The sequence below is a fragment of the Ceratotherium simum genome, chromosome 28 (genome assembly GCF_057802395.1).
Source record: "Ceratotherium simum simum isolate JZ-2026a chromosome 28, ASM5780239v1, whole genome shotgun sequence".
Taxonomy (NCBI): domain Eukaryota; kingdom Metazoa; phylum Chordata; class Mammalia; order Perissodactyla; family Rhinocerotidae; genus Ceratotherium; species Ceratotherium simum.
Window position 1 is genome coordinate 2,240,691 of NC_141927.1, and position 26,898 is coordinate 2,267,588.

Genomic DNA, 26,898 nt, shown 5'->3' on the forward strand with positions numbered 1-26,898 from the left:
ATTATGATACCATTTTTACTATGTTATAGGACAATGCTATCATAGAAACAGATTTGGCATGTGGTTTAATTTTCAGAGATTCTTTTTAATAAGGTATGGGTAATGACACAGAAGTACAAGGAGCAACACATTTCCAGGGATTTTTGTTATACATTCTTTTGTTTATTGGGATCAGGAGAAAAAACAACTTAGTGCATTTGAACAGGTGGTGCTCTTGGTTTAAGCCTGTCTTACCTGAAAGAGGGGGGTGATGAGGTCGGATGGCCACGAGGAGCCAGGTAATCTAGAGCCTTCAGCTCAAGTGGGCTCCACTCTCAGCAGCAGCAGCATCATGAGGAGCCCGCGGCCCCCACACTTAGCATCCTGTGTGCACATTCACACTGGAGGATATGGGTTGAAAGCATGCTATACACAGGTGAGGGTTTGGGATTTTATCCAGGTGCGTGGAAGGGTGGAGTGTTCCGAGGGAGAGAGTGACGTAACTTTCCTGACAAGAGAATGGCTCCGGGTGCTCTGTGGAGAGCCAGCTGCTGGGGCAACCATTTGCAGGCATTTGACTGGGCAAAATGAATAGCTGCTTTATTTAGGTTGGTACCTATAGAGAAGGAGATGCATTTTAAAAGATCTCGTCTGATGTTGTGGATGAATTGAATGATGTCTGTGCAGGAATTGAGATAAACACTGAGGGTTTCGACTTGAGCAGTTGCATGAATGTAGCGATTAATGGTCTTAACATTTGCATGCACATGTCTGTGTTGATATTTTTATTGCAGAAATGCCTGGTGGGAGCTGAGCTGAAAAATTGGTTTTCAATATCAGTCCACCATGAGCCCGTGTCAGCCTTTCTCTGGGTGATTCCAACTAAAAACTGGACAAAATACAACAAGCAACTACCTTTGAACTCTGAAAAGTTAAAAAAAAAAAGAAGAAAACCCTACAAGTAGAATGTGTGGGAGACAAACCCACGAGGTGGTGAGTGAGCTGTTGGTTGTTTGGATTTCCTTCTTGTTTTTTTTTCTCCTGCACCTCAACACTAAGGGCAGGTCTCACAGACACAACTCAAGGACAGTAAAAACTCGGACAAACCCATCTTCCTGGCCAGAGGAGCCAAGAGAATGGGCCTCTGTGCGAACAGAAGATATGGGGTGAATGATGGAAAGGAGAGGATGGAAGAAGAGGATCCCCTAATTCTGTGCATGAACTACGGGAATCTCAGACTGCCCCTGAGGTGTGCACACACAGTAGAGGCATGCACCAGTTAGCAAACGCCGTGGAGCTAAACTGAGAGTAACCTCCGAGGTCCTTTTCCTGAGCAATTGGATCAATGGTGTGAATTAAAAGTTTGCTTGTGTGTTTAAGTTGCATTTGATAAGCATGAAGGCAGAAATGTGCAGCAGGAACTCAGTGGAGAGGTAGGAATGCAGAGGTGAATTTGGTAGTCATCACGGTTAGATAGTATATGAATGGATTTTCCTGTCTACATGTAGTCTATGTAAATAGTATGATACTGTCTCATAATTGCTTAATTAATTTATATTTTCTGCCTATGTTGTTTCCAAGGAATCAGACGTCTCCAATGATGCCAGGAAGTGGGGGGATGCCATTGGTAAATATTATAGGCAGTTGGCTCCCTGAGAGACTTCATGGGATTTGCAGGAATGAAGACCACTATAGCTTCTGGATGGAATCTGGCCCCTTCCCAACAGGACACGGAGATTCCCCCTGAGAAGGTGGTTGAGTTCTCCTTCCCACAAAACTGAATCTTGTTAAATGCCAAAAATACAAAATCTGTATTTTCTTTTGCTCCCTGTTATCACAGACTTGCACTCTTTTGGACTCTCGGATCGAGTTCTGACACACGCAAGAGTCAAGTCCGTGGCTATTACGGCTTTCGTTTCGTTAGAATCACTGTGTGTGTGTGTGTGCGCCAATGGTATGGTAAAGAGAAGGCAGAAAGTAGGCTCCAGAGAAGAGGGGCAGAGAGCAGGTGTGGGAGTGGAGGCTGAGAGCTTTTGTCTAGAATCAGAAGCCAAATATGCACTGCAGATAACTTGTTTCGTTCTTATAGATCAATATTTGGTTAAAGGAAAGCCTAGATATGTAGATATATATCAATATTTTTTAAAGATGTAATGTGAAATTCCTCCAACTTTATCCCTAGACTTGAAAGAGATAGAAATTAGTGATACAATATTGAAATGTAAATACATCACCTTAGAAATGCCCCAGGAATGTTGCTTACAGTATACAATGTTTAATAACTATTGATTTAATTAAATAGCAAGTATATCACTAATATTGCATTTCTTGGTTAATAGCGTGGTATACTAGATTTCTTATATGATCGGAGCACACATCGTTGATACTTTCCATACTGGTTTTATATTTATCTCCTAAAAAATATCTCATCCTAGCAGGTCAACACTTCTGAAATTAAGCGTGGCATGAAAAACATCATTAAAGCCTTGTATCTTTAAATTAGAGGAAAAAAAATTACATTTGAATCAAAGAGAAACACGTGAAGCATTCCGGGTTCTCTTCAGTCTTTGTGACAACGCCCTCCCCATGTTGACCTTTGCTGGTGACCCTTGCAAGGCACACATTCAGCAGCATTAGCAAACCAGGGTCGGGTTTGTTAAAGGTGCCAGGCCTTGGGGGTGGGGCACCAGGAAAAACACACATGTTCACACACACGCATCTGTGGACTGCAAATCCTGCCAAAATATTCCATGTCTCTATGCATGCTCCAACTAGCAATGTTTCTCAACCAAAGTGTTGGGAGTGAATGGCTTTTTTGTCCTTCTTATGGCAGATGATATTTCATCAGCTTCTTTTCTGCCTGGATATAAAATATTTTTGGTAATGTAAAAGAAATTGATCCAGCGGATGCTCATCCAGCTGATACAAATGGCACGTTATTAGGTTTGGCTGCTGACTAGGCTTGGGCTACGTTTCACAGAGAATAAACAATAAAGCGGTATTTCATTATGCTAAGGTGAGAGACGATGAAATATTGCATTCATATTACTGTATTTTCTTTCTGGGGAAGGAAAGCAACGATGGATCTGTGATTGGAAACTTGAGAACAGCCAGCACCAGCTCACCCAAAACATCCGTTTCTAGAAACTGCCTTTGGGTACCTCTTTTGACAGTGGAAATAAATTTAATATCTTTACATGTTTTCCTTCACTGCATCTGCCAAAAATTTTAGTATATTATAATTCTATGAGATGTATCAAATCTAAGGTCAAACTCATAACTAAATAAAAATTAGAATTTACAAATGAAAATATGGAAAAAATGTAAATTTGAAAGATTTAGCAAGTCATCTAATCCATTATAAAATCTATATATAAAAATTAAAGCTCAGCAAATATATAAATTTCAATAGGAAATTACATTAAATTGCAAATTATATAATTATAAATTATATTAAATTAATAGTGAGATAAGAAAGTGTTATGTGCTATATTCTTCATCCCCTGAGATTCAGAATTTACAACTTACCCAGAAACCAGTATTATTACACTTATTTCTAGTGACCCTCATTTCTTTAGGCTTCACAATGTACACAGTGTTATGTGGCTGAATCTTGTTAAAATGCCTCTGATTCTCCAAATCCTTTTAGGTTCATGGTCTAATATTTCACCACAAAGAAATATTGGAAAAATACCATCCTATGGGGCAGATTAGATCTCATAGACCCCTGATCTGCTCAAATACTCATTGTACCTGGCCGAAATTAATTTCAAAATGATTATAAACCATTGATTCTCTCTTCTAAATTTCTCTGTTTTGTTCCGGATTCCTCTTCTTAAACGGCCCAGGCCTCATAACGACATTGCGATACCCACAGTGCATATTGGGGCATTGTTAGCCCACACCTTGGACAGAATGAAACTTTGACTGAGGCACGAGAAATCTAAACCAGGCATGGGGAGAGGAAAGTCTCTATGTTCTTAGACATACGGTTAATAAAAAAAGTAGAGAAAAATAAAATTTTGAAGTAAGAAAGATAGTAATTGTGCAATATGCATAAATAGAGTATGAAGAAAAGGGATGACATAAAATTACTTCTATAGTTTTAAGTTTTGGCAAACAGAGGTTAAATCTGCCATCAACTTTTTGCAACAGCGGCCACTGTTATTTATAATTTAATAGGTTTAATTGACATGTATGGGTAAAAACGCCCAATGTAACTTGCCCAACTCCTTCCCATAACAAATAAACAAACATAATATGAAAAGTTGGTCTAAGACAATTCTAAAAGAGCAACCTCTGTGAACCCTACTGTCAGTGAGGTTTTTCTGTTAATTGTCCAAACTCATAAATGCTCGGCTATATCCATGAGAATTAGAGCGATGGGAGACAGGTTTAGAAGATGATTGTGCGTTAACCTCTATTCAATAAAGAGAAATTATATATTTATAATTATATTATATATGTGTTATATATAAATTACACATAACATATATTTATATAGTATATATTATATATGAATGTATATTATATAATAAATATAGCATAATATACAAGTTATACATATGTATGTAATTAAAATGCATTTTTTAGGCTAAATAAATCCTTTTCTCACATTTCAAAAGTTCATAATTAAGGAACAAAGCCCAGTTAGATAAAACCAGTTATTACCTGCTCAAATAACATTCTTACTATTAAAATGAAAAAATAAGAAGATTCCCATAAAGAAAGAAAGAGTAAGGAGTTCTTCATCAATCTCTCTCAGTGAAGCTAATTTCTGTCCTAAGTGCGAATTTACATGAGTTCTAATCTATGTTTCATCCTTGCCAAATTCACAGTTCACTTTGAAAATGTAAGATTTCATAAATTATATTTCTCTCTTCACATTTATCGAGAAACACCTCTGTTGTGCAAACTTTTGTTGATAGAGTCTAACAATGTAACACTTCCACTTTCTCTAACCAGAGTTTCACGTGTCTTTAGTAAATATTAATTACATGAGATCATACCCAAAATCTACATGTTTATCTTTTTTGTTAATATTGTTAAGGCCGTTTTTTTTTTAAATTAATTCAAATATTTTACTACATTTATATTCAAAGCTACAGCTGAGTTACAGTGAGGTGCATTCCACCAAGGAGGGACAAAGCCTGATAGAAACATCCAAGTTCAGATGATTGAACTGGCAAATATCACCAAACATTCACACAAGAAGAACTAACAGTAACTTTACAAATTTCTTCTAGAAATAGTAGAGGGCTGGATGGATAATTCCCAACTCATCTTAAGAGGCCAGTGTTACCCTGAGACTAAAACTAAAGACCATTCAAGAAAAGAAACTACTGGCCAACAGCTCTCATGAAGTTAGGTGGGATGATCCTCAACAAACTCAACAAAAGCTCACTGCCTTGAATAGCGTGGGGATTTATTCCAGGTGTGCACGCTGCTTCAATATTTGAAATAGATCTATGTAATTCACCATACCAACCATCCAAAAAAAGAAAAGTCCTATGATCTTATTACTTGAAGTAGAAAAGATGTTTGACAAAATTCAACACCCGTTCATGATAAAAACTCTCAATACAATAAGAATAGAGAGAGACTTTTTCAACTTGATGAAGAGAATACATGACAAACCTACAACTAACGTTAATGGTGAAAGGCTGAATACTTTCCTATAAGTAAGAATATGGCAACAATGTCCTCCCTCTCTACTTTTTGTAGCCTAGGTAGACAGACAGACAGACAGACAGACACACACACACACACACACGAGTGCATGTGTAACTGGTGGAATCGAAGTAAGTCCTACAGCTCCTTCCAGTGTAATTTCCTGCTTCTGATCTTGTTTTAGTCACTCAAGATGCTAACCAACATTGGCGCAGACTGTGAAGGGTGCACTGGACAGTCCTGGACAATTCTTCGCAACTTCCTGTGAATCTATAATTATTTCTAAATAAAAATTTGTTTTAAAAATGGCAACTCCCCCCCCCCCCCAGCAAGAAAGGAAGAGAAAAATTTTAAGGTGTTTTGAGATTGCAGTATAGAAAACCTAATAATAAATATTTGGGTAAGTCCCCTTAATCTCTTTGTTTTCCTTATTTCCTTATTCATTTGCATGATGTTTTCCAGTTTACTATTGTGAGTTTCCAAGATCAATAGAGCATCACTCCACATTCTCTTGATGGCAATGCTTGGTGAATCGAGAAAAAAGAATGAATAGAGAAGTGAGAGTTCTCTCTATCACAGGATTCAGTAGTAGTTCTACTTAGGTAGCAAGTGGCAGCCAATCAAAAAGCTTTCTATCATCTCTGAACTTTTTCTCTGCCCTTTCTTCCTTCATCTTCCTAGCACACCCTGGTTTGTTTCTCTACGTGGGAAGAAAATGCCAGTCTCTATATCTGCTCCACCTGGCAAGAGGCAGCATTCAGAGCATCCACTCCACTTACTTTGAACTCCTTGTACCTCAAGGGCGTTGTGGGGCTGATGCCATCCACTTGCTACAGAAAATGGCTTGTACATTTGGAGAAATTCAACAAATGCTACAACACATTCTATGCTGAATTCAATAAAATCCGAGTCTCACAGCTCTGGTAAAAGCAGAACGCAGAGTCTGCCTCTCAAATAGTTTCACACAAAAAGTTACATTTCTTTATGTAATAACTTCTGGTAAATTATATCCAGCTACATATTTCAACCAAGGAGGCAATGCTCAGAAACTAATCATTGTCACTGGTTTTCATTTAGTTGGAAATTGTGAGAGGTTAATAGAAATTCTCAGATTGTACGGGATATCCGACAGCTCCAGAGGCTTTATTTTGTATAACAGTGACATCCTACATTCATTTGCAGGTAGCATTAGTCTGAGTAATAACACTTTCATTCACACAGATTCAAGTCACAATGTTTTCTAGAGAGATAGTGTAGAATGAACATTTAGCAGTAATTTAGATGATACGAAGAAGAGTGATGTAGTTAATTACGGTATGCTTCAATGGCAGAAAAATGCTGACAACTTCAATTGTAGCATACCTAATAATGTTATTTGGAAAAATTATCTATACCACAGATGTTATAATTCTTACATCTTTATGAGAACGACCAGCTTGAAGTTTGCATATGCAGAAATTGATTTTCTCCAGTTGAATATATTACCATAAAATAATAAATTTTCTTAAATTGTAATTGAGACATTTTGTTGACCTCAAAATCAAAGCAAAGAAACAAGCTACAAATATAGAATAGGCATATATAAAAGAGTTCACATTTCATTTGTAATCTAAGGATGTTAACTCCTTTTATTTAGAAATAAAACTATTTCCTACAGCTAAGTCTTGCAGGTAGTTGGCAGTAAATGGAACTTGGATTGTCATCCGTGATCTTTGGGTCTCATTTGAAACACTCCACTTTGTACATCTGATGTTTAATAAAAGGCAGGCCAACATAGATATTGAGATTTTAAGCTTTCAAGTAGAACTGATGGGGTTTCGATCCTTGGGTCTGCAGTCCCTTGTTACGGGAACTTTTATTCCTTTGTCTCCTTGTGTCTCCATTGGTGATCAAGATATTGATCACCCAGGATTCTTTTAGCATTCAATCACAGTATATGGCGTATGTCCACATATCTGGCGTATCATACAACCACTGGAATAATTATTCTTTAATTGTCACCAATAATTGATGAAACTACATCCAGGAAGATTTGCATCACCTTTAGGGTATCTATTCACAAGGAGAACATGTATCCTTTCAACACTCCAGCATGAGAGAGTTTTGCAAAGATCTTGAGGAGCTACCTTCAGAGCCTGTGGCTATGGAGGCAACTTCAGGTCCGACATGAAGACAAATATGACCTCCATCCCTGGGAACCCCGGGCCTCCAGCCTGCATTGAGGAACCATCGATGTCATGTTGGTTGCCTTCCGTCTTCTCTCCTCCCCAAACCATCCATGTTATTTTATCTGCTGGGATTATTAGACATGAGGAGTTGAGACACCTTCAACTCAGACATCTTGAGCACCAACAGGGTCACTGAGATTAGCAAATAATGATTAAAAATGCATGAAGGAAATAAAGCATTCCACTCTCTCCCACACATCAATTTTCCTACAATAAGAGACTTGTTTTTGTTACTCTTATTACATTATTATCATAATAGTAGTTTTGCAAGTGACTATTGATGAGTATCTAGAGGTTTACTAAGAAATAAATGCAGAGAAGTGAACTATCATAGACAAACATCTTTTAGCACACTTTTTATTTATATTATCAATTGACTATTATTATGTAAGTTTTGTGGTGCTATGTGGCATGTTTTTACATTTAAATATAAAAATTTGTAAGCAGTCATTAATAACAATAAACAAATTGCTAAATAATTAAATGTTTATTATATGACTGCTCAAATAATCTCAAGAATTCAGTCCTAAATAGGACTATAAAAATTTATAGTTCCCATCTCACGTATAAGGATGATTGAGACTTAAAGAGGTAACTTAGAAAAATAACTCACAAATGAAGAAATTGCACTGTTGTCTACTTCACTGTGTTGCCTTTCACAGGCCTTTGCATTTTATTTATAACAAAGAACTTACGCCACAAATTAAGTTGCAGAAGATATCCAGGTTCCAACTCTTCCTCTCTCCTCTGCCAGCACTTTGCCCAGAATCTGGAATAACACTACTTATCTGTATTAAAATTGATTGTGTATGGGCCTGGCCTGGTGGCATAATGGTGAAGTTCACAAGCTCCACTTTGGTGGTCCAGGGTTTGCAGGTTCAGATCCTGGGTGTGGACCTACACACCACTTATCAAGCCATGCTGAGGCGGTGTCCCATATAAAGTAGAGGAAGATGGGCACAGATGTTAGCCCAGGGCCAGTCTTTCTCAGCAAAAAGAGGAGGATTGGCAACAGACGTTAGCTCAGGGCTAATCTTCGCACACACACACAAAATTGATTGTGTACATATCAATCTTTCTCCATATAATATGGAATATTTATAAATATGGGGAACCTCTCATGCATCATCTCATTTTTAATGCCTAAAAGGTATTCAGCACATACTAGGATTGGATTTGTTGAGTTTAACTTATATTTACAATAGAGGAATTAAGATTTTTAACAATCATCCTAAATTCCCTCAAAAAGTAAATTGTGCTCGATGGTGTTCAGGGCAGGCCACCCCAAGATGCACCACTCTGGTATGTGGATTATTTCAAGCTGAAGACAATAAAGACTCAGAAAACTCAGGAAGAACATTTGAGCTTCCCCTCCCAAACTGCCTAAAGAATTTAACATAGAAGGCCTATTTCAGGAAGGAGCCACTATCATATGACGGCTGTAACATAATGTAAAATAGATGCTACCATAAGAAAGGCACCAACAAGCCCATTTTATCAAAAATTCTGTCTCCCCAGCCACATTCTCTATAGGTGGCCCTGTAAAGAGTTGTCTGACAAACATTTGCATTTACATCTCCATGTGAACTGTCTTCTCCCCCTCTGAAATCGCAAGCCAGTACACTCCCAACACCCTCCTCACCTTTAGCTGAATATACTTAAGGGAGCAGCTCAGTCAGAATGACGAGTTGCTCAGTTTCTATTTTCTGAGTTTCTCCCATGTATGCATGTTATTAAACTTTGTTTTATTTCCTCCTGCTAACCTGCCTTTTTGATTATTTGGCCAGCCATAAGAACCTTAAGGGAAAGGATGAGGGGGTATTCTCTCTCTTCCCCAACATACTCAAAGAATCCAGGGATTGTGAGATGAGTTAAATGAGACTGAGAGAGAGAGAGAGAGAGAAATTGAGATTCTGTTTAAATACAACGGGCCTCATTTATCAGAAAGATCCAGCTTTTCAATGTTTGCAATCCCCTCATCTGCTCCTATCAGAAGTGGATATTACTATAATGTGAATGCAGGTGAGACTTATGTGGGGAAATTTTTTAACTTAGAAGTAACACTGCTTTCAAATAAACTTAAGCATGTTATAAGCATGCATTTAAATAAAATTGATAAACTAATGCAAATTATCTCATCTATTCATTATAAGACCTGCCAAGTACACTTAGAAATAAAAGAATACTGTTGGCTGAGAATACTGTTAGAAGATTAGCATAACTTTGCAGAAAAATGTTTCATACCTTTTTCTTCCATTCTCCATTTGACCGATACACCAAATGCAAAGATGCCTTTGCATGATCAGCTTTAGAATGCACTATATAAAAACTAGGGGCGATCAAATAAAGAGGGAAAATCATTCATCATTGAAGACTTTTCCCTTGCCTAACATCTTGCTGCTTAACAAATACTCTGCTTGAATTGCTAAATCATTTGTGCCTCACCAGTTGGTGACAAATATAAAAAAAAAGGAATTTTCATAAATGCAGTAATCCAAAAATACCAAGCCAACTGTATAAAAGGCTTAGTAATCCATGGTGTAACTTAAAAATGAAACCTCTTTAAAACAGCCATGGGCTAAATTTACCATTTTATACTGATGGTTGTCTGAGAAGAATGATATATGAAAAAGCAAATCAGATGCCTATTTATATTTAAGAAGATTTGAACAATGTATTTCTAGCCAAAGGAAAATTTATATCTTAATGCCTCAGTTGAAAAATTTATATTATATATGATCAAGGTATTTAACACTCTGTGGAAATATATATCTTTGACATTTGGGGGAAAATAGTAGTCTATGCTGAATCCATTTCAATCAGGAAAGAAATACTGCACTACTGGCTCTACACTCCTTTCAGTTTCTAAATATTCGTGCACCCTTTCTTCCACTGCCATTTTTTTTCCTCAGAAAGGAAATTGGTAACCACAAGTTTTCTTTAAATGATATGTACTTGGGCAAGATGACAATAGCTCATATTGTCATATACATGCATTTTATGAATATAGGTTAGAAGCTCAAATGCCAAAATAAGCACTTCACAAAGTGTTGCTCAGAGTTTATCTCTCTTAGTTTTGATTTAAACAGACAACAAAGCAAGCAAATAAAACATGGGGTTGAAATTTTCTGTCACCTATTAACCGATATCGTAAAGACAAAAAACATTAAGAACGCATTCCCAAGAGTTTTAATGTACGGGAAGACTGTCATTTGGCTGATACTTGATTGATTTGAAATCTTAAACTGTGGGGCCATTAGGATAGGCACAGTTGAGGTACCTGTAAGGAAAGAGATGGGTTTTGGGTCTCTGGGTTTTAAGCCTTCACTCATGGTTTGGAGGGTGGGATGTGTTACTAGGCAACAATGACCAGTAGTAGCACTATTTTTTGTCCACTGCCACCAATTAGGGTCTCCATTCCTTGAAGTCTTCTCCTTGGAAACCAGCCCCTTAAGCTTCTCTCTACTTCAAGTTTCTTTATGATCTAAAATTCCTTCATTTCCCCATGACATCATTCCCCGCATTGTTTTGCTAGGAATCCTTTCTGGTAAGGACTAGAACAAAGCAACTCGAATAAATAATTGGCAATATTTCAGAACTGTGTCACTAAGAGGAGAGAGTGTTTCCTGGTGTAGTTCCTTAAAATCATACCTCCTCCTCCTAGTATTGAAGTATAAATGGATTGTAAATTGGGATGGATGTCTGTCTAGAGATTTGAAAATTAAATGTGGAAATATTTTATACTGCTTTAGATTGATGTACTTGCTTTTGAAAACAATATATCACAGGATATACTCCTATTATACACAGAGGACTACTATTTGTTCACTAAGCTAGTCAATAAATCTAGTATATTGAATGCAAACTATGCATCAGGACAGATATATGGGGGGAGCTCCAAAGGGGGCACATCTGCTTTACTTCAATTCAAGTGAGGCTGGCCTCAATGGGACCACTCAGGCTTCCTCTGAAGGCCTTTAGGACACAGCCAGGAGCTGGATCCAGATCCAAAAAATCTGACAGTCAGGAGCCACGGCTGGCTAGCTACTCTGAGCTCTGGATGAAAGCACTTGTCAGCACTGGGAAAGGGCTGTGGTGCCAAGGATCAGATGTGATTCACTTCAGAGAGAAATGTGGTGTATTAGTCAGGGTTCACCAGAGAAACAGAGCCAATAAGATATGTGTAGATATATATAAAAGGAGATTGATTATAGGTATTGGCTCATGTGACTACAAAGGCCAAGTCCCATGATCCACTGTCTGCACGTTGGAGACCCAGGAGAGCTTGTGGTGTAATTCCCAAGGCCCAAGAACCAGGAACGCCAATGTCCAAGCACAGGAGAAGACAGATGTCCCACCAGAGAGAGCAAATTCACCCTTCCTCTGCCTTTTTGTTCTATTCAGGCCCTTGAGAGATCGAATGGAGCCCACCCACAGTACGGAGGGTAACGTTCTTTACTCAGATCTACCTTACCAATTCAAATGCTGATCTCTTCCAGACACACCCTCACAGATGCACCCAGAAATAATGTTTACCAGCTCTCTGGGCGTCCCTTAGACTGGTCAAGTTGACACACAAATTAAGGATTACAATCCCTCAGCATCAACATAAAATAGCCTCTTTCCTACTGGCCAAGGATTACAAACTCGAGTCCAAATTTCCCAAAGAGAGAGAGAAAAGAAGTAAACACTACCAATTCTAAAAATGTCAGTGAAAAGAAACAGAGCAAACACACAGACAATAGGAAAAAGAGAATCATAAAACCAAATAAATTGAACAAAAATTAGAGTCATTAAAACCAAAGATGGCTCTTGGAGTATGCACTAAAATGTTGTTATTGCTTATGAAAACACTAAAAGCCTTCCGGTCAAGACTACAGATGACTGTAACCGAGGCTGGCGTCTCGGTTACAACCTCATGAGAGGGCCTGAGCCAGAACCATCCAAGTCATTTCTGCATTTCAGGCCCACAGAAACTGTGAGATAAGTGTAAGTGCCTTTCAGCCACCAATTTTTAATGCAAAAATAGATGAGTAATACAAATGGGAAGAGAATAATAAAATAAGATATATATGTGTACTCAAGATAGGAACATGAAGATAAATGTATATGTAATATAGGAAATATTCGTAAGGATTGAAAGAGAAAGAACAAATTGTCATTTTTTTCACAAATAAGTGATGGTCTGCATAGAATACTTAATAGAATCTACAGATTCTATTAGAATCTATATTAAAATCTGAAAAAATGTTGTGTAGTGAATTTGCTTGATACATAATTAATATGAAAAGTAAATGGAATTTCTGCATATCAACAACAGTTAGAATTTGTAATTTTAAATGGTAGTGCAAATAGTAAAAAAGATGCCATTTACAACAGAAGGAAAATCTAATACCTATAAATAATATAAAAAGGGAAATGCATGAGGTTTTTATAAAATTATAAAAACATTGTTGAAATATATCAAGGTAGACCTAATAAAGACAGATGACACATGCATGTATAGGAAGACTCAATTTCATAAAGGTGACAGTGCTTCTGAAATTGATTTATAGACTAAATTCAATTATAATCCAGAACCATAGAAATATTAGGTAAATCGAGTTTATTCCTAAATTTATAGGAAGAAGTTAAAGGTCTATAACATCAATACAGTTCTGAAAATAACATGTTAGGGAGCTTCCTCTATCAGAGAGCAGAAGTTCCTGAATAAGACACAACATGGACAAATCTAAAAACAAAAAAGGGATAAATTTATTTCCATTAAATTTTTAAAATTCTGAACAATGGAACAAAGTGAAAATATATGCTACACTGCGACAGAAGATAATTTCCGCTTACTTTACTGACAAAGGCCTAGAATCCAGTCTAATAAAGAATTCACACAAATCTAAAAAGAAACAAACAATGTGATAATAATGTGATAGGAAAAGAAGGGCAAAGGAAATTCAAAAAGAGGAAATTATATTGCCAAAACATATGATAATCATCTCAACCTGATTAGTAAGCAGGGAAGAGCAAATTCAAAATAAAGTGAGATACAATGCAACACCCACAAATCACAAATAAAAATGAAAAGTTTGCTAATGCTAAATATCATTTAGCCAGGGAAATTCATCTACCTATTTAGATTAAGTCGGATTCTGCTAACAAAGATTTGGACCAATATTAGTAAATTTCAACTCTACTTGAAGACACTCTTCATGACATCAATCCTCTCCTTAGTATAGATCCTAGAGAAATGTATGCACCCGTGCTGTAAAAGACATTTAAATAAATGTGCTTGTAATAGTTCATAATAGTGAAAAATTGGAAAAATATTGTCAACAGGAGAATTAATCAATAATGGTTTATTACATATGGTAGTTCAAATGAATGAGCCTAAGGTACATAATTTGCCGTGACTAAATGTCAAACACACGTTGAGAGAGAAAAGCTAGTGCAGAATTGTCTTAGTCAGTTGGGGCTGCTGCAACAGACCACCATAGATTGGGTGACTTAGCGTCAGACATTCATTTCCTATTTTTGGAGGCTGAGAAGTCCAAAATCAAGTTTTGGGTGAAAGTCCTCTCCCTGACTTGCAGGTTGCCGTCTTCTCCTTCTGTCCTCACTTGATGGAGAGAGAGAGTGCTCTAGTCTTTCGTCTTCCTATAAGGACACTAGTCCCGCCCTGGGGACTCCAGCTTCATGACCTCATCTAAACCTTATTACTTCCCAAATGCCCTACCTCCAAATACCATCACATTGGGGTTTTAAGCTTCAATATATGAATTATGGGGAGGACACAAACATTCAGTACATAGCAGAAAGATACACGAGTATATAATTTACTGGATATTCTAAAATCAATCCTGTGTATATTATGACTGCATGGTTAAGTACATTATTTAAAAATATTCATGGGAATAATAACCAGACTTCAAGATAGGAAGAAAACAGAAGAAGAGGATGTGGGAGAAAAACACAGACATATCTGTTATGTTTATTTATTTTTTAAATCTAAAGCGTATATAGTAAAATAATAATATTTGCCAAAATATGGGGAGTAGATATTGTTCCTGTGGCTAGTGTTTATTATGATGGTATCTACCCTCTTTGAATGCCTGAAATATTTCAAAATATAAGAGAAGTTCTGTGCAAATGGGCCTCTTGTAAATCTTGACGGATCCTAGGCAATCTAGCATACAGCCCAGTCTTTACTGTAATCAATACTTGCAGAATGTTGAGATGATGAACTGAGATGGTGAACTGCCACTCCATCAAGCTAAATCGCTGGAGTTGGAAAATCTTGAGTCCTGATCATGAAAGAAGAAAGTCTGGGCATTCTACGGCACGTGCTTCAAAGCCCACCACCCATGATGCGGAAGTCCAGCCTGGTAGCCTGCTGTGAGCTTCCAGTGTAATGAGAGATGGGGAATCCCACCGACACCGACCCTCTTACTTTCAGGTTCCTGTGCCTCATGCACAGTAGAAGCCAATCACTGAGACACAGGTGTTTGGAGTTAGAGAAAGGTTTATTCAAATTGGACAAAACAAGAAAGTGAGAGAGTAGGGTCTCTCAGATCTGCCTTAACAAAGAAAGAAAGCAGGGAGTTTTTAGAAGGCTAAAGGGCTTTGAAGGTGGAGTTTCAGGGAAACAAAGGGGAAGTCCATGTTCCTTTCACTTCAGATAAGACCTTGAGCAGAGAGACTTCTTGTCATAGCGGCAGATCAGGGCTGGTTATCTGGTAGTCATAACTTCCTTAAAGGCATTCTTTTTACTCTGCAAAAGAAGCTCATAAATCCTTGTGACCTCGAGTCATCCCTTTGGTTAGACAAGAAAACAATAAGTTAATAAGCTATGATTATGCACCAGCTGTGAAGCAAGCATTTGGACTCAACAAATACATCTAACCAGGACTCAGGTTGTTTATTAACGTTTCATCTGTGTCTGTGTTGGGAACAAGGTCAGAGGGTAAACTTGTTCTTATGGAATATTTAGAGTAACTCTCAGGTACCTGGCTTCACCACTCCCGCCTCAACAGCCGTCTTCATGGATTCCCATGCATAAGGCTGTTCCAGAACGCCTGAGTGTTTGCTGTCTGGCCATGGAGTCCTTGTTTGCATGATATGAAGGAATCCATTCATGAGCTCATCCTCAAATCAAGGGAACACAAATATGTTGTGTAACTGGTGTTAATGAGAATTGCATGTTTCTTTTTATATACTCTGAAAGGTCTGAGATCACCAGTGTTATATGTCTGAATTAATTTGATTAGTCATCTCTGTGATATGTATTTAAAATCTGATTTAATGATAGATAAAATAATAAAGACATTTTTAGTCATGTTATATGAATGATGATCAAGCTTAAACTGATTTTTTTTTGAAAGGGAAAGAGAAGTAAACCTGGGGGTCATTGAATAAAACTAAGCAACAAGGAGCAGTAAATGCCCTGTTTTCTAATTAAGTGATAATGGAATCCTTACACCATTTTATGAGGCAATAACCCAGTTCCCAGGTAGATGAACTATAAGTCTGAGGACCAAGTTCTATATACTAAGAATAAAAGTAGATTATTTCCTCATAAAACAGGTCCTCAGAATCATTGCTGCTATAAAGTTTTGTGTTGGCAAATCCTTTTGTTCTTTTTCAAAGGCCAAATAAGGTATCTCATCTAAATGGATGTACTGCCCGCCACCCTCCCCACGTTGTCTGTGACTGTGCTGAGTAGGGAACTAGGAAGGTAATGAGGTAGATGGACAGTGATTGAAAGCGGTTGTAAATCCAGTGAGTGACTATTCTCCTAATGCCTTATTTTATTTTTAATTAGCATGTAAAAGCCACATGAACAGATAGATCCAGTTGGTATTAGAAATTGCTTTACCAGGGATTAGCAAAATTGAGGGCTCGGTCTTAGGTTAATATGTATCTGGTTGCAGCCAAGCCAAGTTTGGTATTTTGTACCAAGGCTTTATATTATAAAATGATTAAATGGAGAGAAAAATGACGGCACCTTAAAAAAATGGTATAGAAGACTCGGAAGATTTTAACTAGTTAACTTATAAACAATGAAAATATAGATTGAAATTTATGTTAAAATGAGTAATGAAGAGATAGTAAATAAAAAAGTGTTGCAATACTGTCTTCTCAACTAAGAGCAATGGTGAAGTAAGCTGATTATAAACACAGATGTCTAGAATTTTCATTACACAGGTTGCTGGTTAGAGAATACCGTATCTAGGCTTGAAGCAAGCACTTGAACTGATAAAGCTATTCCACTTGGAATGCTTTATTTTTCATTATATGCTCAATAGTAATGTGATTAAAAAACAAAATTGCATTTAAATTGTTATGTTGCTGTTCATGTTCTTCATTCCAGGGGGAAAATGGAAACTATGTGGCTTCCCTACATTCTTAAGGATTTCATCTGGCACTACAACTCACCTAAGAAATTGAATTTGTGCCTGCAATAAATGAAATTATTTTTGACACATTTATCATAAAAAAGATATAATGGAACCTGATATGCAGAAGGTTATGCTAAAGTAGCATTTTGTGACTCGCTGCAAATCCTGCTGACAAATTGTCACATTCCACAAAGTGGTATTGACTGATGAGTTATTTAACCTGGGCAGGGCGAATGGGAAAACTCAGAACAAGAAAGGGTGGACTGGTGTCCACTTGCATTCCCAAGTGGAAAATCTTGAACGTATCTCCCTCCCACACTCATCCCTTGAGCATTCCTTCTAATCTGGAAATGAATGAATATCTACCACTGTATTTTTATGAGAATGATCCACATCAGCATTGTAAAAATATGCAAGCAATGTAGGAAAATACAAAGATAAGGGCAAAACTTTACCAATAATCTCACCACTAAGAAAAATGTCTCAATCTCTCTAGGCATGTTGGCAGAAGCACACAGCTAGAGCAATAGAAAAAAAAATAGAGAGGTAAACAGACATTTTTAATAAACATAGGATCCTACTCGACCCAAGGCATTTCTAGGATCGAATTTTAAGGTGATTGAATTTATTACAAGAAAAATAGAAATCAAGGAAATACTGAAATTAAGATACACATGTCTTTAAGGTGCACATTTCTCAAAGTTATTAAAAAACACCATGCTTATTACAAAAATATCAGAGTGACGCAATCATAATTTTAACTACAAACATCCATTTTTAGACTGGGTGACCCCCGTTACAAAGACAAGGGATGAAATGCTCCCCTTGATTCACGCTTCTCCATTCACAACTACTGATCAACTCTGTTAGTGTGCATAGCAACGACCTTCTTAACTAGAATCGTAACTCACACTTGTTCTGTCTTTGCTCTATATCGAAGTCAACACACAGCTCAGTTCCTTTCCTTGGATCATAACTTTGACATTCTTAGATTTTTCATTTTTAATCACTTTAGCTTGGTTGGTATTTATGCTCATTTTTTTTTCCATCAAGGCTTGCGTATGTTGGTGCCTTTGTTTTTCCTTGTAAGTCAACTCTCTATTGTCTTCTTGAGTTGTTACAAATGTGTGAGGACAGTTTCCTTGCTCTTAATCTCTTAAATCCCCATGCTCCTTGTTTGGATATATATTTCCTGATTCCAATCCTCATAATTTTACAATCAGTCTCGTTGCTTTCCCAGTCGTATATGATCAAGCTTGGAGTTTGCTGTATTGTTCTCAAGAGTTGGAACAAATCTTTCTTGGCTGCCATGTCCCCACCTTAATACACCGTGCACGTTGTTTGAGAAAGAGTTAACTCAACAGGCCTGGGCTGAGCACAGCCTGCACATTCCTAAGAAGGACCAGTCTCAGCATTGGCCCTAGGATTCGGATTTGCATGTGGATAGGTGTTCACATTGATATTTCTCCAAGGAGATGAGTGCTGGAAACTCCTTTTTCACCATCTTCTGCTCTCCTACAATCTTCCCTCCCTTTTATTTAGTGAAAATTATTTCTTCTTTTGTTTCACTGTACATTTTCCCTTTTTTCTCTCTGCTTTTCACAGCACCAGAGCTCTGCTCAGACAGAGCACAGAAATCTCAGGGCACTTAACAAAAGGATTATTTTCGAGAAGATGTCTCAATGCCTACTTCAATTCCTTTTTATATTATTTACTTTTGCACTCTGATGTCAAAAGGAAAATCATTTCCTTTTTTAGGTTTTTATCGTACTATCTACTGAAGTTCTATCCAAAGTGTTTCACTTATTTCTTCTTTCAAATTTCTAATTCAAACCCAGTTTCAAGCTCGTCCCCACCCACAGCTGTTGCTTATCACCATCTTTTCCTGCCCATTTGAATGTCCATTTTTCATGCCAACACCATGTTCAGGTTTCCCTTTCTTACCCTGGTCAGCTCTATTTACTATCTTCATTCCTCTTTGACATCTCTCCTTTCTTTTCTTCTCATTCGGTCTATGTAAAATTCTCTCGTTTGTCTTTAACCTTTCTGACTACAACGCTTTTTTTCCCCCAATAAAAAAGGATTCTTTTTACAATAATAAACAAATCAACAATAAAGAACACGTTTGCTTTTATCTTTTTCACTGAAAAATCTTCTTGATAACTTATCGAAACATATCCTACTTTTTTGAAATTTGTATAAGAAGATTCTAGCTTATTTTTTTTAATAGTTCTTGAGTGAAACATTAAATTACTTCTGGTTCAGGAATTTATTTTCCTTCCACATGCCTCTGTCAAACTTGCAGGTTTTTTTATTATGGCATAATCAGAAAAATAAACAGTAATATTACATTCCGTTTCACAACCTTTATTTTCCTTGCTGATTAATTCTTTCAACTCTATTGTTCCTCTTTCTTTGTGGAGGGAAATAGCAATCAACATGAATGTGTGTGTGAATTGCATGTATGTGTGTGTGCTTGTGTGTGTATAATACAAATCTGATTTGATATGCAGAAAGGAATGAACACCTCAGACCTGACAATTAAAAACAGCATGGCACAGAAGTCATCTTTGGTGCTTTTCCCCCAAGATGTACTTGAAACACTGACTTAATACTACTGTCTTCCTGCTCTGTTCCATAGACAGACTCATCCTTAAAGCCACAGTTATGTTCTCATTTGAAAATCTATGTGAAATTGAAGGGGACAGACATTTTATGTCCCTTGACAAAAGATTTAAATATTCTCTGCAATAAAACACAAAATGAAATAGAGCCTTAGAGTGAGGACCGACTTTTAGCACCCAACTATGGGCACAAGTCGCAAGCTGCCAGCCTTTCCCACGGTTTATTGAGCAGCAGTATTTTATATTTTTGTCACATTATTGTACCTTACCAGTTGCATGTAAACAGATCTAATTATTGAATTCATCAGAATTAAAAAAATAACATGTAAACCTGAAGCAGTAACTTGGAGGATGTGGAATAAACTTTGTCTGGTTGTGGATGTGTCATCTGAGTGTTGTTGCTTCTCGCTGTGCCCACTCACATCCGATCGAGGTGAACTGAGCCCCACCCCAGCTTTGGTCTCTGGTCTCGGACTTCATGTGTTTACCGCTGATGCGTCGAAGGCTGATGTGACAAAGTTTGCTCTTGGGAATGGAAAATGCTTCCGTGGTTCTTCCCAGGGAACCTGTCTGTGCCCCTGCCGGTGAGGCTCTTCTTCTCAGCCCCGGTGGTCCTGCTGACCAGCCACCGTCGGCTCCAGCATGGAGGGTCAACCATGTAGCGTCTGACTTCAGTCCTCAGCCCTCGCCTCAGCTCCCTCCCAAACACTTAATTCTCAGCTACTTTCCATAAACCCCAGAGTCACAAGGGAACTTCTGAGTTTCTTCCCCACAAAACGGTTTTGGAGAAGGAGGAACTGGGGAACAACCCTCCCAGCATTCTCAGGGACTCTCCAGGTCATCCTGGTGGCTTGTCACACTCACTCCCCGTGCTCAGCGTCAGAACCTGACCTGTGCTTTTATACCTGACTGCTGATCACTTTCTCTTCTCCCCCTCCCTTCTCCAGAGCCGGAGTATTTTGTCCTTCCCTTTATTGCCCGAAGGGACATCTTCTTCTCAGCTTCTTTGTCTCAGATTCCTGTATTTCCCCATATACAATCAAGGGAATTCAGTCAATGCACCTTCATGAACCTTCCTCCACCCTCCAACCACACCTCCCATCTCGAGTCTGGCTTTCTTCTCCAGGACTTGTATTATACTGAGACTGAGTTCACCAATGTAACAGAGCATTATTCTCATTTTCTTTATTTTTTGCTTTTATTATTATTTGCAAGAGCTCTTCCTTGTCTTCTGTGGACTCCATAGAAAGCTTGCTCACATCGTTCAGTGGAAAGAACAAGCTTCTCCCTCTACATCTCCTGCCCCGTCACAGATGTTTGTTATTTTCACTGTCATGCCCCACATGCCCCAAGTCTTCATCTTTCCCCGTCACTCCCTGAAGTCCACGCATGTTACTGTGTCCTGCTCTGACATCCCCAGAAACCTTTCATGTTTGCAACTCATCAGAAGGTCTCAGTTCTATTGTTCACCTTCTCCTTTTTCTGGAAGCTTCTAGGCAATCCTTGCACCTGCTTCCCTTTTATTTTGTTGGTTGTGGGAAGTTTTCAAGAATATGCTCCTTATCACCATAAAAAAAAAACCCTATGTATAATTTCCAGTTTATAAAATAAAATATCCTGCCATTTTTCTCAACTGCTAAAATATATCTGATTTCTACAAATTAGACTCACTAATTTTGGGGGGAGGGGCAAGGTATACATTATAACCTCAAGGAAAGAGGGAGACATTAGCTCTGATGGGTTGATATAAGGGATAGTTAGTTTCATAATTAATTTCCCCAGACCTCCAACTGCTGCTTACAGTATCATAATCAAAACAAATTATTCCTCCTTAAGTCACGAATCCTAACTCCCCAGTTTAAACTGCTACTGGGTCACTAGTATTTTCCGTGGGGTCTGTTTATTTATTCTTCCGGTATGATAAGGTAACCTTAATAAATCCAGTTACTGAGGTTTCTCTTATTTCCTTAAATTTTAAATTATTCATTCATCCCTCAAATATTGATAGATGACCACATCCTGAGAGTGATGCAAAGGAAACAACACTGTGCAATAGGTCCTGAGGGGGAATCCACATGCCGTGAAGGTCTGACAGCGATATGTCACACTGGCCTTCATTTTCCAATGAGAAGATGGAAAGACCATCGGGTGCTTGGTACAAGTTCACAGCACTTTGGTGTTTAGACTGTGTTTCTTCTTGTGTCTTAAACCTCTGGGCATCTGAAAGGACCTCCTTCGAACCTCGACATTGTTTTGGGTGTCATTCCTCGGTGCACAGCTTAGAGGTTGCTCTGACAGCCATTCCACCAATTTCATAAGCACTTCACCCCCTATTTCATTTTTATGTTTAAAATAACTAAAATTTTCTCACAAATGAACCATGGCTGTCTTGCTGTCTTACTAGCGGTTACATTTACATGATTATTCTTTCTCTTTCTTCTGCATTTCACTCCCACTATTACCCTTAAAGAACAAGGAAAAAAGTTTTTGTAGTGTATAGATGTTGTTTTGCCAATGTTTTATGCATTTATTAAAATGACTCTTTTTGTTCTTTAGACGATTAACATAAAGAACTATATCGATTGTCAAATGCTAAACTAGTCTTGGATTCTTGAATTAAACCCACTTGACTGTGATATATTTTTCTTTTTATTTATTGTTGGATGATGCATTAGCATTGGGTACTAGTGAATACAGGTTCTTAGTGTTGAGTACTGGTGGATATAGAGTTATTAGGATTGAGTATTAGTGGATACAGAGTTATTAGCGTTGAGTACTGGTGGATATAGAGTTATTAGTATTGAATACTGGTGGATATAGAGTTATTAGTATTGAACACTGGTGGATATAGAGTTATTAACATTGGGTACTGGTGAATACAGAGTTATTAGCATTGGGTACCAGTGGATACAGGTTACTAGCAATGAGTACTGGTGGACACAGAGTTATTAGCATTGGGTACCGGTAGATATAGAGTTATTAGCATTGGGTACTGGTGGATATAGAGTTATTAGCATTGAATACTGGTAGATATAGAGTTATTAGCATTGAGTACTAGTGGATATAGAATTATTAACATTAGGTACTGGTGGATACAGATTATTAGCATTGAGTACTGTGGATATAGAGTTATTAGTATTGAATACTGGTGGATATAGAATTATTAGCATTGGGTACTGGTGGATATAGATTCGGTAGCATTGACTATTGGTGGATATGGAGTTATTAGCATTGAATACTGGTGGATACAGAGTCATTAGCACTGGGTACTGGTGGATATAGAGTTATACGTAGTGTTAACTATTCTTCTCATTCTTAGGTGCTGTAGTGAGAACACCCCTTTTTGGTTCTTGATATTGCTAATTTGTGTCTTCTTTCTTTGTTTCTTGGTTAGTCTAGTTAGAGATTTATCATTTTATCATTTAAAAAGAAAACTATTAAATTTATTTCATGATTTATTTTCTGCTTAAATTTCTTTGCTTTTTATTTCGTTTCCTTTCTTTTTTTTTGTGAGAAAGATCAGCTCTGAGCTAACATCCATGCCAATCCTCCTCTTTTTGCTGAGGAAGACTGGCCCTGAGCTAACATCTACTGCCAATCCTCCTCCTTTTTTTTTTTCCCTTTTTCTCCCCAAAGCCCCAGTAGATAGTTGTATGTCATAGTTGCACATCCTTCTAGTTGCTGTATGTGGGACGCCGCCTCAGCATGGCCAGACAAGCAGTGTGTCAGTACGCGCCCAGATCTGAACCCGGGCTACCAGTAGCGGAGCACGTGCACTTAACCGCTAAGCCAAGGGGCCGGCCCCCTTAAATTTCTTTTCTTTTCTTTTCTTTTTAGTGCTCTTAATTTTATTGTTTACTTCCTTCTACTTGCTTTGGATTTAACTTGCTAGGCCTTTTCTGTTTGTGAGAGTCTGTTTGTATATCAAGTGGAAGCTTATATTGCTCATTGGAGGCTGTTCTTTTCATAAAATGTAAGCATTTAATGCTACAAACTTTCCTCGATGTACTGCTTTAGTAGTATCCCATAAAATTTGGTATGTTGAATTTTCATTTTCATTTAGTTTAAAATGTTTTTTATCCCCCCTGGAAATAAAGTAGTTTGTTTAATTTCCCAATGTTTGAGGAATTTTTTAAATTTTTATTAGGGATTGTCCAGATATCTCTCACTTATTAATTTCTAGCTTAATTCTGTTATTACCTGGGAATTTTCTTTATAGGATTTCTATTCTTTGACATTTATTAAGATTCTTTGTTTTTATTTTTAGGGCCCAGAATATGTCTATCTTTGGGGTGGTCCATGTGCACTTGAGAAATGTGTGTATCTTTAGTTGTTGAGTTCGAAAAATGTGAAGTGGGCCATGTTGTTTAATTAAGTATATCAGGTTTTTAAATCCCTTACTGGTTTCCATCTACTGATTCTATCAATTACTGAGAGAAGGCCATTAGCATCCTCAAAAAGAATCGTAATATCTTTATTTCTCATTTCAATTATATTATTTTTTACTTCAAGTATTTAGAAGCTCTGTTGTTTGGTACATACACATTTAGGATCGTTATATTTTCTTGAAAAATTGACCTGGCCTCTTTGTCCGTTATGTAATGTTCATCTTTATCCACCATAACATTCTTTGTTATGAATTATATTTGCCTGATATTAATGCAGCTAGTCAAGCTTTCTTTTGGCTAATTTTTGCCTGATATGTTGTTTTCTTCTTTTAGTTATTTTTGATTTACCTATGTCTTTATATTTACAGTGGTTTCCTATAAACACCACATCATTTGGTCTTCTTTTCTACTCAATCTGATTCTCTGTCTTATATTTGGGGTGTTTGAAAAGTCCACATTTAAGGGAATTATTTATATGTTTGTATTAAAATCTATAATCTTTCTTGCTTTGTCTATTTTTTCCATCTATAATTTGTTTTTTCCCTTTTGTCTATCTTCTCTTTTTTAAATGATTTCATTTTATCTCCACTATGGAATTATTATATATACTTATTTTTCAAAAAAATTTAGTGTATTATTCTAGGGTTTTTCTTAATGATAGATGTACTGTATTGATATGCACTTACACAAAGAAGCAACTGGCTAATCTCAGAAGAGGCACGTGTATATGTAACAGTGTGTGTGTGGGCATTGGGGGAGGGGGAGAGAAGAAATGTTATTTCCATAATACCAACTAAGTGCCAGATGTTGTACTTCAATTTACTCATCAACTCCAAAATGTACTATCATCGCTATTTTCTCATGGGCTTTACCCCACTCCTGAGGCATAATGCTCATGATTTTGAAGGTATTAAGTATTTCCTGAAGCCACTGTCTCTGAAACGGATTTGATATTCTCCAATAAAATATATTTATTAATATACATGCATTTATAATATATTCTAATGTTTGTAGTAACCCCTTCACTGATTTGAAATATCATGGTAAAAGCTTACCACAAATTTAATGTCAGATCACTCCTTTCAAATACTGCACTCAGACTTTCTAGAGCTGTAATGACATTTAAAATACTGTCATTTTCAAACAGTTTTAAATTTTCAAATGTATTTAAAAAATTTTCCCTTGGCCAATTTCTAATGCTTATTAGTTTCCAATAAAAGGAAAGGCTAAATAACAAACCAGAATTCACATTGACCATATGCTAAGGTAAAATGAAAGATGGGCTTTTTAATGAAATGAGTAACAAATATCATCACACCGGGGGTAAACAGCTGTATTCTTTAACATTTAATTAATATTCCAAAAGCCTCATCAAAAATGAAAGCAATGATTATCTGAGATGACAATAGAGCTTTCTTAAAGGTATATACACATGCCTATATATATACATATGTCGACAAAAGAATAATAAGAATGAAATCTTTATGAAAACATGCAACTTTTAGATTTATAGTAACTAAGATCAGGACTGTGTTCCCTGGATCCCTTTATGACTATAACTATTCTACAGTGAATATTCTTGGCCTCTATATTCAGGAAGAGACTTTTTTTTAATGTTGACCAGGAAAAAGTCTTAAGTGATCATACCACTTAAACTTGGCACTGTCTTCTCCAATTTATCTGCCTAAAGCCTATTGAGAGAGAAGGTTCTTAAATCACTACATCTGCAGAAAAGCAATAATTGAGTTTCGTACAACAAATATGTCACCTAGCAAATGTCTCTCAGCCTCAAATAAGTGTAGACATATGCCAGTACCATGTCAAACACAATGGATGCTTTATTTTATTTCTGTACGTGAATATTTTAGCAGATTCCCCCCCCCAATTATGATGCTAAAATTATTGCCCAAACTCCTACTTCCATGACTGTCTTACAGCAACTTTAGAAGCATTTTAAAAATTGTAATATATGAAGAATTAAGTCATTGAGTGCTTAGCAGCACTGTTACTAAAGAAAGGATAGTTGGCCTCTCTCTTCTGTAACTAACTTGTGTAAGAAAAAGGCTAATACTACTTAAAAGGTATGTACACGTCTTATGCAAAGTTATTGATATGGGATATTGTTAAACCATGAAAAGAAGTCACTATTGTTTTATATAGTCAATACTGGGATCAAAGAAGCAAAGTAAGACAGGGCCAGACCTTGAGTCGAGTTTTGGTTCTGTTGATGAAGATTTGGGGAATATTAAATAGATCACTGGGCCTTTTTGACTTTAATTACTTTGATTTTAAAATGAAGATATTGGTAATGATGGAGTAAGAGCCTTCCAGACTGACTCCTTCACACAAAACATTGATAAAATCTGGACTGATTATGAGTAGGTACCTGAAGGCACAGGAGAATGAATAGAATCAGGTAGACTGGTGGGGAGTGCACATTTAGAAGAGGGAGTACAGAGTAAATTCCTCTTTTAAGGGCATTTAGCCCTGAGCTAAGTGCATTTGACACTGTTTTGAGTTGGCAAGAGAACTGGTAGAAAACTGATAGCAGCCTTTCTGTCTAGGAAAGACAGAAAACAGATAGTGGAGAATCCAGGAGTGCTGAAGAGAGTGACGAAAT